This window comes from Pinus tabuliformis, chromosome X (assembly GCF_031772625.1).
Source record: "Pinus tabuliformis cultivar Carrire ecotype Pingquan chromosome X, CPIR1, whole genome shotgun sequence".
NCBI classification, from domain to species: Eukaryota; Viridiplantae; Streptophyta; class Pinopsida; order Pinales; family Pinaceae; genus Pinus; species Pinus tabuliformis.
In genome coordinates, this window is record NC_142308.1 from 1,342,651,042 (window position 1) to 1,342,663,861 (window position 12,820).

The following is a 12,820-nucleotide window of genomic DNA, read 5'->3' on the forward strand; positions in this document are numbered from 1 at the left end:
CTCTTTCACTCTCAATGAAATTTGCAAGTCATGAGATTCACTTATTAAAAGAATCTAAACTGATTTAATTAATTTTCAAGCAAGAACTTGTGTTTATTGATTATAATTAGTTTTTTTTATAAAAACAATAAATTATTATTATTATCAAATTTAGTGATTTAATTGCTAAATTTATTAAGACATACATATTCTATCTCTCTGATTTTAAACCTATAATTTTTAAAGAGAAAATATATGCTTTGATGATTAAACCTACTCAAAATATATAATTTAAAACTAAATTTATAATAATAAATAACCAAATTATTTTTAATATTATTCTAAATAAATATTTTTATAAAAATAATAAAAAAAATTATTTATCTATACATCGTATAGAATCCGAAACCTTTTGTTTTTGTATTTCTAATAACAATATATAAGAGTCACTTAGTCATGGAACGAATACACGTAAAAGATTACTTTAAACGGATCATTTATTACTTTAATGGCAATATAAAATCTAATTGTTTTTTCTATTTAGAAGCAATATTGAATCCAAACTGTCCTTTTAAAAGATAATATTCAGGGAGCAAAATAGAGTAAAGAATATATTTTATTTAAATATTGTATAATATTATTTATTGTTGGTTGGATAAAGAGGTATTTTTTAATCTGGTATGATAGTTTTGTTGCGATGTCTATATAAATATTTTGATTTTGATCCGATAAAAAATAAAAATAAGAAAGAAAAAAATAAAAAAATTATTTGGGTATATTTTTTTTATGATTTTATTGGAAATTTAGTAAATAAACCTAACAACCTGATCGTGGTAAACAAATGTTTATTCATTATATTAGCACTTTTAAAAAATTAGGGAAATGATAAAAAATTGTATATTTGTTTTTTAAGTATATTTTTTATTAACTTTGTTTAAAATTAAAGATGTCTTTCGATCTTAATTTTAAGTTATTTAATTTGTACCATCACAGTACTCCAAAAATCAATCTTTTAAAACCTTGAATTTGTTTATAAATTCAAAAATATATTTTAAATATATTATTTTGTGACTTACACCAATCTCCAAACTGGCTAGGCAATATACATCAACAAAAACTTGTATTTTGATCGTAGCTGATGCTAAAAAGGCAAGTTGTAAAGATTAATTTTGACAATGTAATCAGCGTAAATATGATATTTTAAAAGACTTACATTCACAATGATGCCAAAAATTATATTGCTCAATTCTAAGAGAAAAGACAAAAACATTTAATATTCGAAAAGGGAATCTTCTCGAATAAAAACTAATACAAATGCGTACTCGGTATTTATAAAACTCAAACAAGTAGTCAACAATAAATACTTTATAAAGTAAACATGGTTCCCGTTTATACATATATTGGTTTTTGCAATATAAGTAATAGCTAAATCAATATATACAAACACAGGGCGTGTAAGAATAAGGTGTAATATATTACTAAATATATTTACAAATTCTAAAGAATTATGTAAAAATAAGGTGTAATATATTACTAAATATACTTACAAATTCTAAGGAGTTATGGATATACAAATTTAAGAACATAGTAATATAATTGAGACCACTTGCTAGACCCTTTCCCATCAAAACATGATATGCGGTTGGGTGAAATAAAATTGGCAAATTGCACACCTGAAATAACCTTTTTAGAAACTTGCCCCTCTCAGGAATAGTTAACACATCTATGAACATAGAAATCAAAATACAATAAATAGCAGAAATCAAAATACAATAAATATTACATAAAAATACAAACAGTTCAGTCAATTTTAATAGAAGTACAAATTGTGATATGGAATTGGGCAATTGGCCAGTGGGAACGAAGATTGTAGTACTGTAGTCTGCTATTTCATTTTCTAAATTAGAAAAATGATCCTAAGTCAGTTTATATATGTTAAAATGGATATATGTTAAAATGGACTTATGGTCTGTTTATTTTAATTCCTTTAAAAATGAAAATTAAAAAATTAAAAATAACTTGCTTCAAATCGAAAATATGTACCTGATGTTGCAAATACTGATTTTAAATAAAAACCAAAGAAGGCTACTTCATTGGAGCATGCAAGAACCTGTGTAGAACAATTCCCAGGGCAGCTCAAAACTGGAAGGTCCAAACTGCTTCAGATCCCTCTCAACTTTTCGAAGTGGACTCCACAGACAAGATTACGAAAGGAAGATATCCCATCACTTATACTTTGATGCTCGTATTTTTTTTAAGAAGAAAAAAAACCAATACTTGTATCAGTGAAAGGTATTTACATATCAAGAGCTACATATCAGACAGTTCAGAAAAGTTTTTCAATACAAAATCCATAAAAAGATTATTATCCGAGTAGTTCATGACACCTAGTCTCATCAATATCAATGAGTTCAATAATATCAAAACATTGTTCTATGATAAACAATAGTATATTAATAAAAGGCACAACGAAAACCTGAAAAGCAGCATCTTCATATTCCGATCAAGGCCTAAAAACAACAAATAAAGAAAACATTAGCATCTCTGAAAAAAAGGACAGAACCCTTCTGTTCCACCAGTAAAAGTTGTAAATCTACAATACCTGCTCACTTGAACAACTGTATCTCCAAATTATCAAAAAAACCCTGAAAAACAGCATCTTCATATTCCGATCAGGGCCTAAAAACAACAAATAAAGATAACATTAGCATCAGGGAAGAAAAAGACAGAGCCCTTCAGTTCCACCGGTCCTCCCTCAAAAGTGGTATATCTAGAGTACCTGCTCCGCACTTGAACAACTGAATCTCCAAAATACAGACCAAAAGTGAGAGGTCCGTCAGAAGCATACCTGCAGATCCAAAACAAGGAGAATGGACAGAGCCCCTACTCAGGTACTTAGGTCAGTTCATTTGACTGGAATTACTTCTACTTGGGCAAAAATGGAAACAGAATTATTAAAACGCCAAAAATGTTCTGTCGGCATGGCCAATGGGATTTTTGGACCCAAATAATTCAGTGAGTGAAGGGATGAATTTGAATTCCAAACCGTAGACTTCCTGCACCTTTTTCCCCTTCCATATTAAATACCCATTCACTCATTTCCTATCATTTTCCTGCTCCACGCTTCTACTCATATATTTTTCTTTCCCTTGCTGCGTAGAGCCGTGGTCTGAAAACAAGGCACGCAAACGTCAATACAGATACTTGTCTTCCCTTCCCCCTCGCTGCGTAGAGGCGTGGTCTGAAAATAAGGCACGAGGGTTCGCGTACATTATAGGAGCGGGGTGAGCTCTCCAATCCAGGTAATCACGGGACGAGGAGGTGTGCCTTTTCCGCCCGAGACGTGTTATAGTGTATTATTATTTTGACATCGAAAGGAAATAGAGTTAATTAATAAATGACAATTTTCCTTTCTATTATATATATAAATAAGATTGTGATAATGAAATATTTAGCGAATTTAAATAAAAATGAAAAAACAAGATTAAATTAGATGAGATTTTTAAATAAAAATTAAGATTTGAATTAAAATTAAATAAGATATTTTTGAATAAAAATTAAAAATTGAGTTTAATTATATTAAAAATGTTATCTTTGGTACTAATTTTATTTTTATTTTTTTCTTTTAAAATAAATATATTAACAAATTAAAACTGAAAGCATCATAGTCTATATTGACTAACAATTACATTAAATAAGGTTTGTCAAGCATCATAGTCTATTTTTTTTTTCAGTAAGAAAAAATCGGCATGTTATATATTGAGAGAAATATATGGATCTTGAATACAATTTTGAAGACCGCAGTCTTGGAGTTATATGGATAAAAGGATCCTGATGAGCGCATATGAAAATTGCGTCGGATAAACAGCAGCATGAGAGACATATAGAGATATGTGTGCGCATGAGTCGACATGTATATCAAAAATGAGAGAGCATCTGCTGTGCTTGTAACAGCGGCAAGATAATGAGAGAGCCTGTAATATAGAGGGAAATAGAAAAACAAAATATTACAGCCATATAGATAAACATGAGAGAAACATATACATATATGCAAAATCCTGAGCTCCAATGCGCATGATGTAGATGGACTCATCAATCATATCTGAGAGGGCATGGATCCCATGATAAAAGGCAGAATGGAGAACAGCGGCAGGCAGGAGGCCTGAAAGATGCGCCGGTTCCTCCACGTCCAGATATTCCAGCATGTGAGGCAGAAGAGAGCCTGTCTATCGGAACTTTGATCTGCCCACCATAAAAAAGCATCCTGTACGGAGGAGAATAAACAGTGAGGAAAACTGAGAAGTGACGAGAGTTCATACCAGATTGCTTGGGCAGCAGGGCATTGGAGAAACATGTGGGAATTGGATTCATTCTCCTGTAGGCAAAGAACACATCTGCCAGGACCGTGCCAACCTTTCCTCTGTAAAACATCCCAGGTGAGGTTCTTATCAAAGAAGAGCAGCCAAGAGAAAAGTATGGTTTTTAGAGGGCAAGGGGCCTTCCAGAGCTTAACTGGAAAAATAGAGGGAAGGGGAGGGAGATCAGCAATGATGGAGGAGTAAATTTTCCGGACAGAGATGAGATGGATGTTGGAGTCGATGGACCAAATGAGGGAATCTTTTGTGCCATGTTGGACAATCCCATGGTGGGAGAAATGGGAGGTGAAGGATAGCCATAGGGGGCGGAGGGGGGGAGGGATGGCGAGCTGGAGGTCGGTTTTCCAAATCGGATGAAGAGACGACCAGGAGTCTATGAGGGAGTTCCAAGTGAATAAACCTCTGGAATGGAAAAAAAGGAGGAGAGAAGGGGGGATCATAGACTCCAGGTTGAAAAGAGTGGGGTCTATACCAATAAGGATGGAGGAGCCGGAGAAGAGAGTCCATTTTAGGTGTTTCCTGAAGAAAGGATGAATCTTTTTAAAACTGTTCCAAATGGGGGAGCCACATCGAATGCCAAGAGTGGTTCGATGGAACCAGTGTGCCAAGGGACGGCCTTTTAGATACTTCTGTTTTATCAAGAGACTCCACGGACCGTCTCCAAATAAGCCTCTGTGTAAGGATTTGCATATGAGCGCCTTGCCGAAGAGATGCATATCAAGAAGGCCCCATCCACTCTTCTCTTTGGGGCGAGAGATAGAGCCCATCTTAACCAAATGGAGTTTGATGGGGGAGGATCGACCGCTCCACAAGAAGATGGCAGCAATGGAGTTCATTTGTTTGATAACAGAGATCGGGAGGAGAAAAAGGTGACACCAATATACAGAGAGTTGAGTGAGGACAGACCGAATCAAAATGTATCTACCAGCAAGAGAGAGAAAACGCATTTCCCACCGAGAGATCTTGTGGAGGAAGCGGTCCACCAGCCATGCCCAGTCCAAACATTGATACCCCATTGCTTTAAGGCGAAAGCCCAGATAGGTAAAGCCGTCCTTTAAGAGGGCAAGATTGATTCCAAAACGTTCAGCGATCCATTGGGCCAATGCAGGATCCGAGTTATTATGATATAGCACAGATTTTCCACAATTGATCGAGAGACCTGTAGCAGCCTGGAATTTTTTGAAAAGCAAGAAGAGGAATATCCAGGATGGCTTGCAGAGCATGGCGAAGAGAAGGATGTCGTCAACAAAGAAGTTGTGGGAGAGGGAGATGTCCCTGCATATACGGACCGGCTTGCATCTACCCTCGTCCACGGCATGGTTGATGTGCGAGCTGAGGCAGTTCATAACCAAGATAAAAAGGAGCGGGGAGAGAGGGCATCCCTGACGGAGCCCTCTCTCGGCATGGAAGAAGGTGGATGGAACCCCATTGATAATAACTGAGAACTGGACGGATTCCACGCATGCCATAATCCATTTAATAGCCGGAGGCCTCAAGCCGATTTTAGAAAGAAGAATATTGAGAAAACTCCAGTCGACACAATCAAAGGCCTTTTTGAGGTCAATTTTGAGAGCGGCAGCGTTGATGTTCTTGTTGCAGATAGAGTGGATACACTCCTGAGCCATGGCAACCGCATCCATAATGAGCCGGTCTTTGAGGAAGGCGTGTTGTTCTTTGGATATAAAAGAATTGAGAACTTTCTTCAATCTGTCTGCTATTATTTTTGAGATGATCTTATATAGAGAATTGCACAACGAAATCGGCCTATAATCGCCAAAAGAGGAGGGTCTTTCAGACTTTGGGATTAGGGCAATAAAAGTGGCCGCAAGAGCGCTGTTGATGCTGCCAGAAAGACGAGACATATCGACCATACAAAGGAGATCTTTTTTAAAGAGCTCATAAAAGTGGGAGAAAAATTCCATCGGCCAGCCATCAGGGCCGGGGCTCTTGTCTTTGCTGAAAGACTTTATGGTTGCAGAAAGTTCTTCCTCCGTGACAGTCCTGAAGAAAACATCGTTGGCCTCATCGTCGAACATGGTCGGAAGATGTTCAACCGCCCAGAAAGAGTCGTTTAGGTCATTGTGTTGTCTCGAATATTGTTGCCTGAAGAAGCGAGTGGCCTCCGCTGCGATTTCATGTTGAGAGGAGAAGCATTGACCTTGGTCGTTTTCAATTTTCCATATGGAATTTTTGAGTCTGCGACCGTTTGCGAAGGTGTGGAAGAACCGGGTGTTCCTGTCTCCATCTTTAAGCCAAATGGCACGGCTTTTGAGCCGCCAGGTGGCCTCTTCTTTAAGGAGAAGAGCGTGTTTTTTCCTTTCGAGGGAGCACAAGGAGGAGGCCTTTTCAATAGTTCTACCACTGATGTGAATAGAGGAAACAATTCTGTCTATTTCTGAGTTGATGTCGATAAGATCCTGTGCATCCTTAAGCTTCTTTGAATGCTGCCATGACTTTGTTTTATCTCTTAGAAGTTGGATCTTATCCCGAAATGTTAGAAGGAAAGCGTCTTGAGAATTGATGATGTCCTCCCAGCATTTCTTTATAAATTCATTGAAGGATTCGTCCTGAAGGTGGATGGAGTTGAATTTAAAAGAGTATCCCATTCTTCGATCCGCCTGTGCCCATTCAAGGAAAATGGGCTTGTGATCGGAGGTGAGCTCCCCGCCTGTCTTAGCATGTGGCATCCCCCATTGAAGGATAACACTGGCGTGCAGAAGAAAGCGGTCTATCCTTTTCGCTATGAAGGCAGAGTCCAATCTGCCATTGTCCCAAGTGGGGGTCATAACGGCCGGGCAGATGTCGACAAGGTTCCGGTTAAAAAACTCCCTCCGCATTCTGACCGCCAATCTGTCAACTGGAAGGCCATGCCCCCAGCATTCTTCTGAACTTAAAGTGAGGTTGAGATCGCCAGCAACAAGCAACGAGTTAATGTCCATAATGCCTGTGGAGAATAAAGAATCCCAAAAGGGGGATCTGAGCCTGTAAGGGGCATATATATTCAGCAAGTTTAATGAATTCGGGCGCCCTCTAATAGATGCAGAGAGAAGGATGCCTGCGGAGCATTTAAATGCCTTTGCCTTGATCAAAGTAGGATCCCACATGGAGACCAATCCTCCTGAGAGACCATCCGCATTAGTGGCGACCATGTGCCAAGTAGGAAACATCTTGCGGAAAAAAGCTAAGGAGACCGAGCTGGGGTGCATAGTCTCTTGAATGAAGATGATGGAGGGCCGAGCAGAGAGGAAAGTGCCCTTTAGAGCCAAGAACTTTGGGCCGGCTCCAAGGCCCCTGATATTGTAGGAGATAAGGAAGGTCATTTGGACGGCTGTCCAGCCGAGCTTGCTCTAAGGGGCTGAGGGGGAGGGGACTCGAAGATAGGAACATCAATAAGGGGGAGGTTTGATAATCCTAATTCAGAGGATATAGCCCGGCCTTTATAGTGACGACTCCCACCACGGGTCTTTTTTCTGACAGTGATGTTTTTGGCCGAGTTGGGACTGATAGAGGGGAAGGATGGTTTATGAATAGTCAATGGTTCCAAAACAGGAGGGTTGCAGTTGAGAAGGTGTTCAATGTCACTGTCAAGAGTGTTGACCGGGGAGTCTGATGGGGAATTGAATGGGGTCGGGGAGTGGTGGATTTCTTTCCCTTTTTGGGAAGCAGAGGGGGGGGACGTGGAGGAGGAGATGATGATGGGATGAGAACCGACCACAAAGTCTGAGGCATTCATGGTCGGGGGGGCAGTAACAGGAGCCTCTTCATGCTGTTCATTGACAGGGGAGCTGTAAAAATCTTCCCTCGAGATATTTGGAGAAGAAGGGATCGCCTCGGTTGCCCCCGGCGAGATAGGAGTGCTTCTAAAACCTGTGAAAATTGGCGAGTCTGGTCTGGACTGGGAGGCCTCTTTTGAACATCTGTAATCTGCCGATTGGAAAGAAAAATTCTCCCCCAGGGGGCCATCTTTTTCGGAGCGAGAGAGAGATCCTTCATTTTCCTTATTGACCCGAGAGAGGGGACGGAGCCTGCGTCTGCGATAGTGACAATCTTTGACTAGATGGCCGGTGCGATGGCATGCAGAACAACGGAATGGAATGCCCCAATAATCGAGCCTTTGAAGGATCTTTGTTCCGTCCCAAGAGATCTCAATTTGGTCCGGATAACCCCCTTTATATGGTCTTTCTATAAGAATCCATGCAATTCTCTTGTCCTTTTCACCACGGACCCAGGGTCGACGTAAATGAATTTTCCAATAGCACCTCCGATAGTGGCAAGAATCTCAGGCGTCCACAGCTGCAGAGGAAGATTCGGCAGTTTGACCCAGATCATGCTGTGGGTGGGGGTGTTCTTTAGAGGATCGAAGCCAAGGTACCATCTTGAGAGAGGAAGAAAACTTCGGCCCGAAACCCATGGCCGGTTCAGAATCAATTCCAGGTCTTCCTCTTTTTGGAAATGGAAGGAAAACCAGTCCTTCATTAGCCGTGAGATGATAGGAGTGTAACCTATAATGGGAATCCAGGATTTGGAGACCCAACTTCTTATCTGAGTTTCATCGAGCTCCGGAAAATACCATTTCCCCACAAGGGCGAACCTTTGGAGGCTCTCGATCCGTTCTACCAGAGTTGGACCTGAGACAGAGACAGCCGGTTGAGGAACCGTTTTGACTGGACCTTTTTGCTTGTGGCGTCCCTTTGTGAAACGGTTAGAATCAATGGTCCCCGAGGGGGGAGGGTCCCTCAGCCCTGGTGGCAGGAAGTCGGACAGCGTGGAGTGCCATCGAGGATTTCTCTTGGTCAGATTATGGACTGTCTCAGCATGAATTGCCGCGGCAAAAAGTTCCTTGGTGGCCGGTGAGTCGCTGTCTGTGGCCATCCCGAGAGGAATGAATAGTCAGAAGATCAGAAAAAAATCCCTGTAAAAGGATCCCCCGTACTTTAGAAGGTGCCTGAAGAAGGATCCCTCGTACAAAAGTAGATCTGTGGGAGAGAAACCGGCGGAGAATGTTGCCTGGAGGGAAGGATCTCTGATGATAAAGGACGAGAAAAGGACCGGCCCAAAAGCATAGAATAATCTAGAAAAAGACCCTTTGGAGAAAGGTGACGGGAGCCTGCCGCCGTTTTGACATTTTGAAAGAAAAGGTGGCAGAATACATTAATAGAGCCTGATGTAGGAGGCTTTGGAAATGCGGAATGACGACGGAAAAAGGATTTGAAAGGAATTCCGGGGGGATAATCGGAAAGGGTTCCGGGAGGGTAGACGGGAAACCCCCACGTCCTCGAGGAGAATCGATGGCAGGATCAAGAGTTACAGTCGATGCAACAGCAGCAACAGTGAAACACACACCACCATTTACAGATGCGAAAACGAATATCTCGACATGGACTATAGATGTAAAACGAGGCTCTGATTCTGCTTATAAATGCACTAAACCACATCCGCATTGAGCAAGAACGACAACAGATAGATGAGGCCAGAATGAGACAGACCTTATGAAGCCTTGTACATGGCGACAGAAGGAAAAAGAGTCCAGAAATAGAAACTTTGTGCAAAAAATGACTGAAGGAGGCAGTCCATGAACTGAGGCGTTATTACGATAAGACTAATATTAGTCCATGTAAAAACGATAAGCAACCTATCTAGGATCGCAGACAGAGATAGCATATATCACAAAACAGGTATTAGCAATTGATCCCGACAGAAAATTGCAGTATGCATGGTGCCCAGAAGCATATCCCGAAACACTAACGCCTGAGTCCAAGAAAGAAAACACATAGTCTATCCAGACAAAAGCCCCTATTATCCGAACAGGAATTTTCAAATAACGTAGGATTTTTCCTGACAGAAAAGAAAAATTAGCGACTAAAACGTTATAGAGGATAAAAGGATAAGAAACTGACCTGAGAGGGAGCCGCGCGAAGCCAGGAGCGAAGAGCCATGAACAGACCGCAGGAGGCAGACGGAGTTGCAGAGACGAAGAGAGCCTCCAGCCCTCGAGGCTGGAGGAAGGAAACCGATTGAAACAAAATGCGCAGGCTTAAATAGAGGAAGGCCTGCATGAAGCTTAGAGCGATAGCGTTCCACGTACCCCTATTCAGGAAGCGAGGCCATGCATGGGCCGGATTTGAGCATGTAGGTGGTGTAATAGAGCTACGAGCAGATGGCTATGGCGAGCGGAGAAATGTAGGCTGTCGATAGGCAGTTCCGAGAGCACGTGTTCGTCTAGAGAGGAGTGTGGGCTCGACCGTAGGTCCTTCCGGCTAATAGCTATAGCTGCAGCGCTATGGATTTGGCAGCAAGCTGTTGGAGGTTGCTGCGAAGAGAACACTGGTTGGGTCTGTCATGGACTCCTCCTGTTGGATGCTCCTGTCGCGCGGCTCCTTATCCTTATAGACTAACAATTACATTAAATAAGGTTTGTCAAAATCTTATCCGGTGGTGTCCTTTTTGATGCAAAGATCTTGCTACCATTTTTAATTAGTGATCATAATGGCTAAGTTTTGGTTTTCACAATTTATCTTAATGTAGCATTTTCCTCGAGATTGTCTCTTTCTCTCCTTATTGTCTCTTTCTCTCCTTATCGAGAAAAGAGCTCTTCCCTTAAGTGCATTTCCCATGTCCACCCAGATCTCAACCTGAAACCATAAACACTTGCAACAACATCATCGTAATTAATGTGACCATAATATGAAACCTATAAATGATAACACATCATACACTAGTATTCATCATCAATAAAATATCAAACCAATCAATGGTGAGACATCCCATAGATGTATAGATTATCAATCATGATATAAAATTACTTGAATGACATGGTATCTAACATATGTAAACATAATAGAACATCGTAATCATAATTCATTGCTTATAATATTTTATCAACTCACAAAAAATCATAAATTGTAATACAAACTTAGTATAAATTATAAATCATATTATGAATTTCATTAAACAAAAAGGCATCCATAATATATTATAACAAGTTGTCCAATATAAATATTATTGTAAAACATATTAAAAGAAAGATCTTCTAGATCACATCAAAACATTTTTAACACATACATTTCTAACACATTAGAAAGACGGGTAGTCTAAAAATGCAGTAAATTGACCCATAAAACAATGTATTTTTCAGCAAAATTTGTCAAGCTTCAAGATTTTGAATATCTTTAGGGATTTTGATGGTGTTGAATCCATTTTCATCATAAAAACAAGGTTCAAACACTCTTACCATCAAATTTTTTAAGGAAAAAAAGTATTAATTTCAATTTTCCAACCAATTTATTCCATCCGTAGATAACTTCTTAAAAAAAAAATGTTTTATATAAATACACATCCTATCAAATCATTCAATATACATAAATTATAAATCTAGACCAATTTACTTCTTAAAAAAAAATATCTATAAGTACACATCATATCAAATCATTCAATATATACATACATGAGTGATATTTAAAAAATATCATGTATAATTACACATCCTATGGAATCATTTAATATATCTGTACATACATGTGTCATATTAAAGAAAAAATATCTCCTTATTATTATAAAAGTAAAATATCAAATCACATTTTTTATCATCTTTTTTTATTTCTTAAATTTACATATATCATTAATCATAAAAGAAAAATCACAAATCTAATTATAATTTTTTTCTAAATTTTATATAATAAAAAAAAATTATTTTTTTAATCTAAAATAATTAAAAATTAAAATAATAACAATAAAAAATAAACACAAATTAAAATAACAATAATAATAAATAAACCAAAAACATTAGGAAATTTCAATTTTTTTAATCTAAAATAATAACAATAAAAAATAAACAAAAATTAAAATGATAATAATAGTAATAATAAATAAACCAAAAACATTAAAATATATTTGATTTTGCTTAAAAAAAAATCACAAAATTCAAACTCGCTATGGATCTACAGAATTCTGTTTTTTTTTCATCTGAATTTTATAAAAAAATCACAAAATTCAAACTCGCAGGAATATGGTTCTATAGAATTCTGTTTTTTTTTCCTTCTGAATTTTATAAAAAGATAGCGGAAAGCTTTACTGATAAAAATTCAGATCTAAGAATGTTAAACTTCAGCATAGTGGAATTTTAACAATTGATAAATATATCACGCAAGTCAAACAAATAGAAATATAGATCATTAATAAATTCCATAAATATTTTTCAAAATTTTAAATAAATTAGTTATCATCATAAAAGCATATAGCTTTAACACCAACCAAATTATATTTTATAAATAAAGTATAAAATATTAAAAATTTGAATGAGCCTGAAGTACCACTGAGTATCAAATTATTCAGTAGTCCACACAAATTATTTGAATACTCCAAATACAATCACCCAATTATGACCACAATTGTAATTTGTATCATTGCAACTCCCAAACTGCAAAATAAATCGCAGGAGGGGCCGCTTCCGTTGGTGATAAACAGTA

The 12,820-nt window shown here is 38.2% G+C and overlaps 1 long non-coding RNA gene across 1 annotated transcript; it reads right to left on the reverse strand.

Annotated features, from left to right (window-relative positions):
- Positions 1 to 2,372: 2,372 nt before the first annotated feature.
- On the reverse strand, positions 2,373 to 3,284 carry LOC149145034 (uncharacterized). The gene is made up of 3 exons (XR_016264810.1): positions 2,759 to 3,284; positions 2,582 to 2,658; positions 2,373 to 2,489 (listed from the first exon to the last, which is right to left on the reverse strand). It is a non-coding gene; the product is annotated as an uncharacterized LOC149145034 (long non-coding RNA).
- Between the last annotated feature and the right edge of the window lie 9,536 nt (positions 3,285 to 12,820).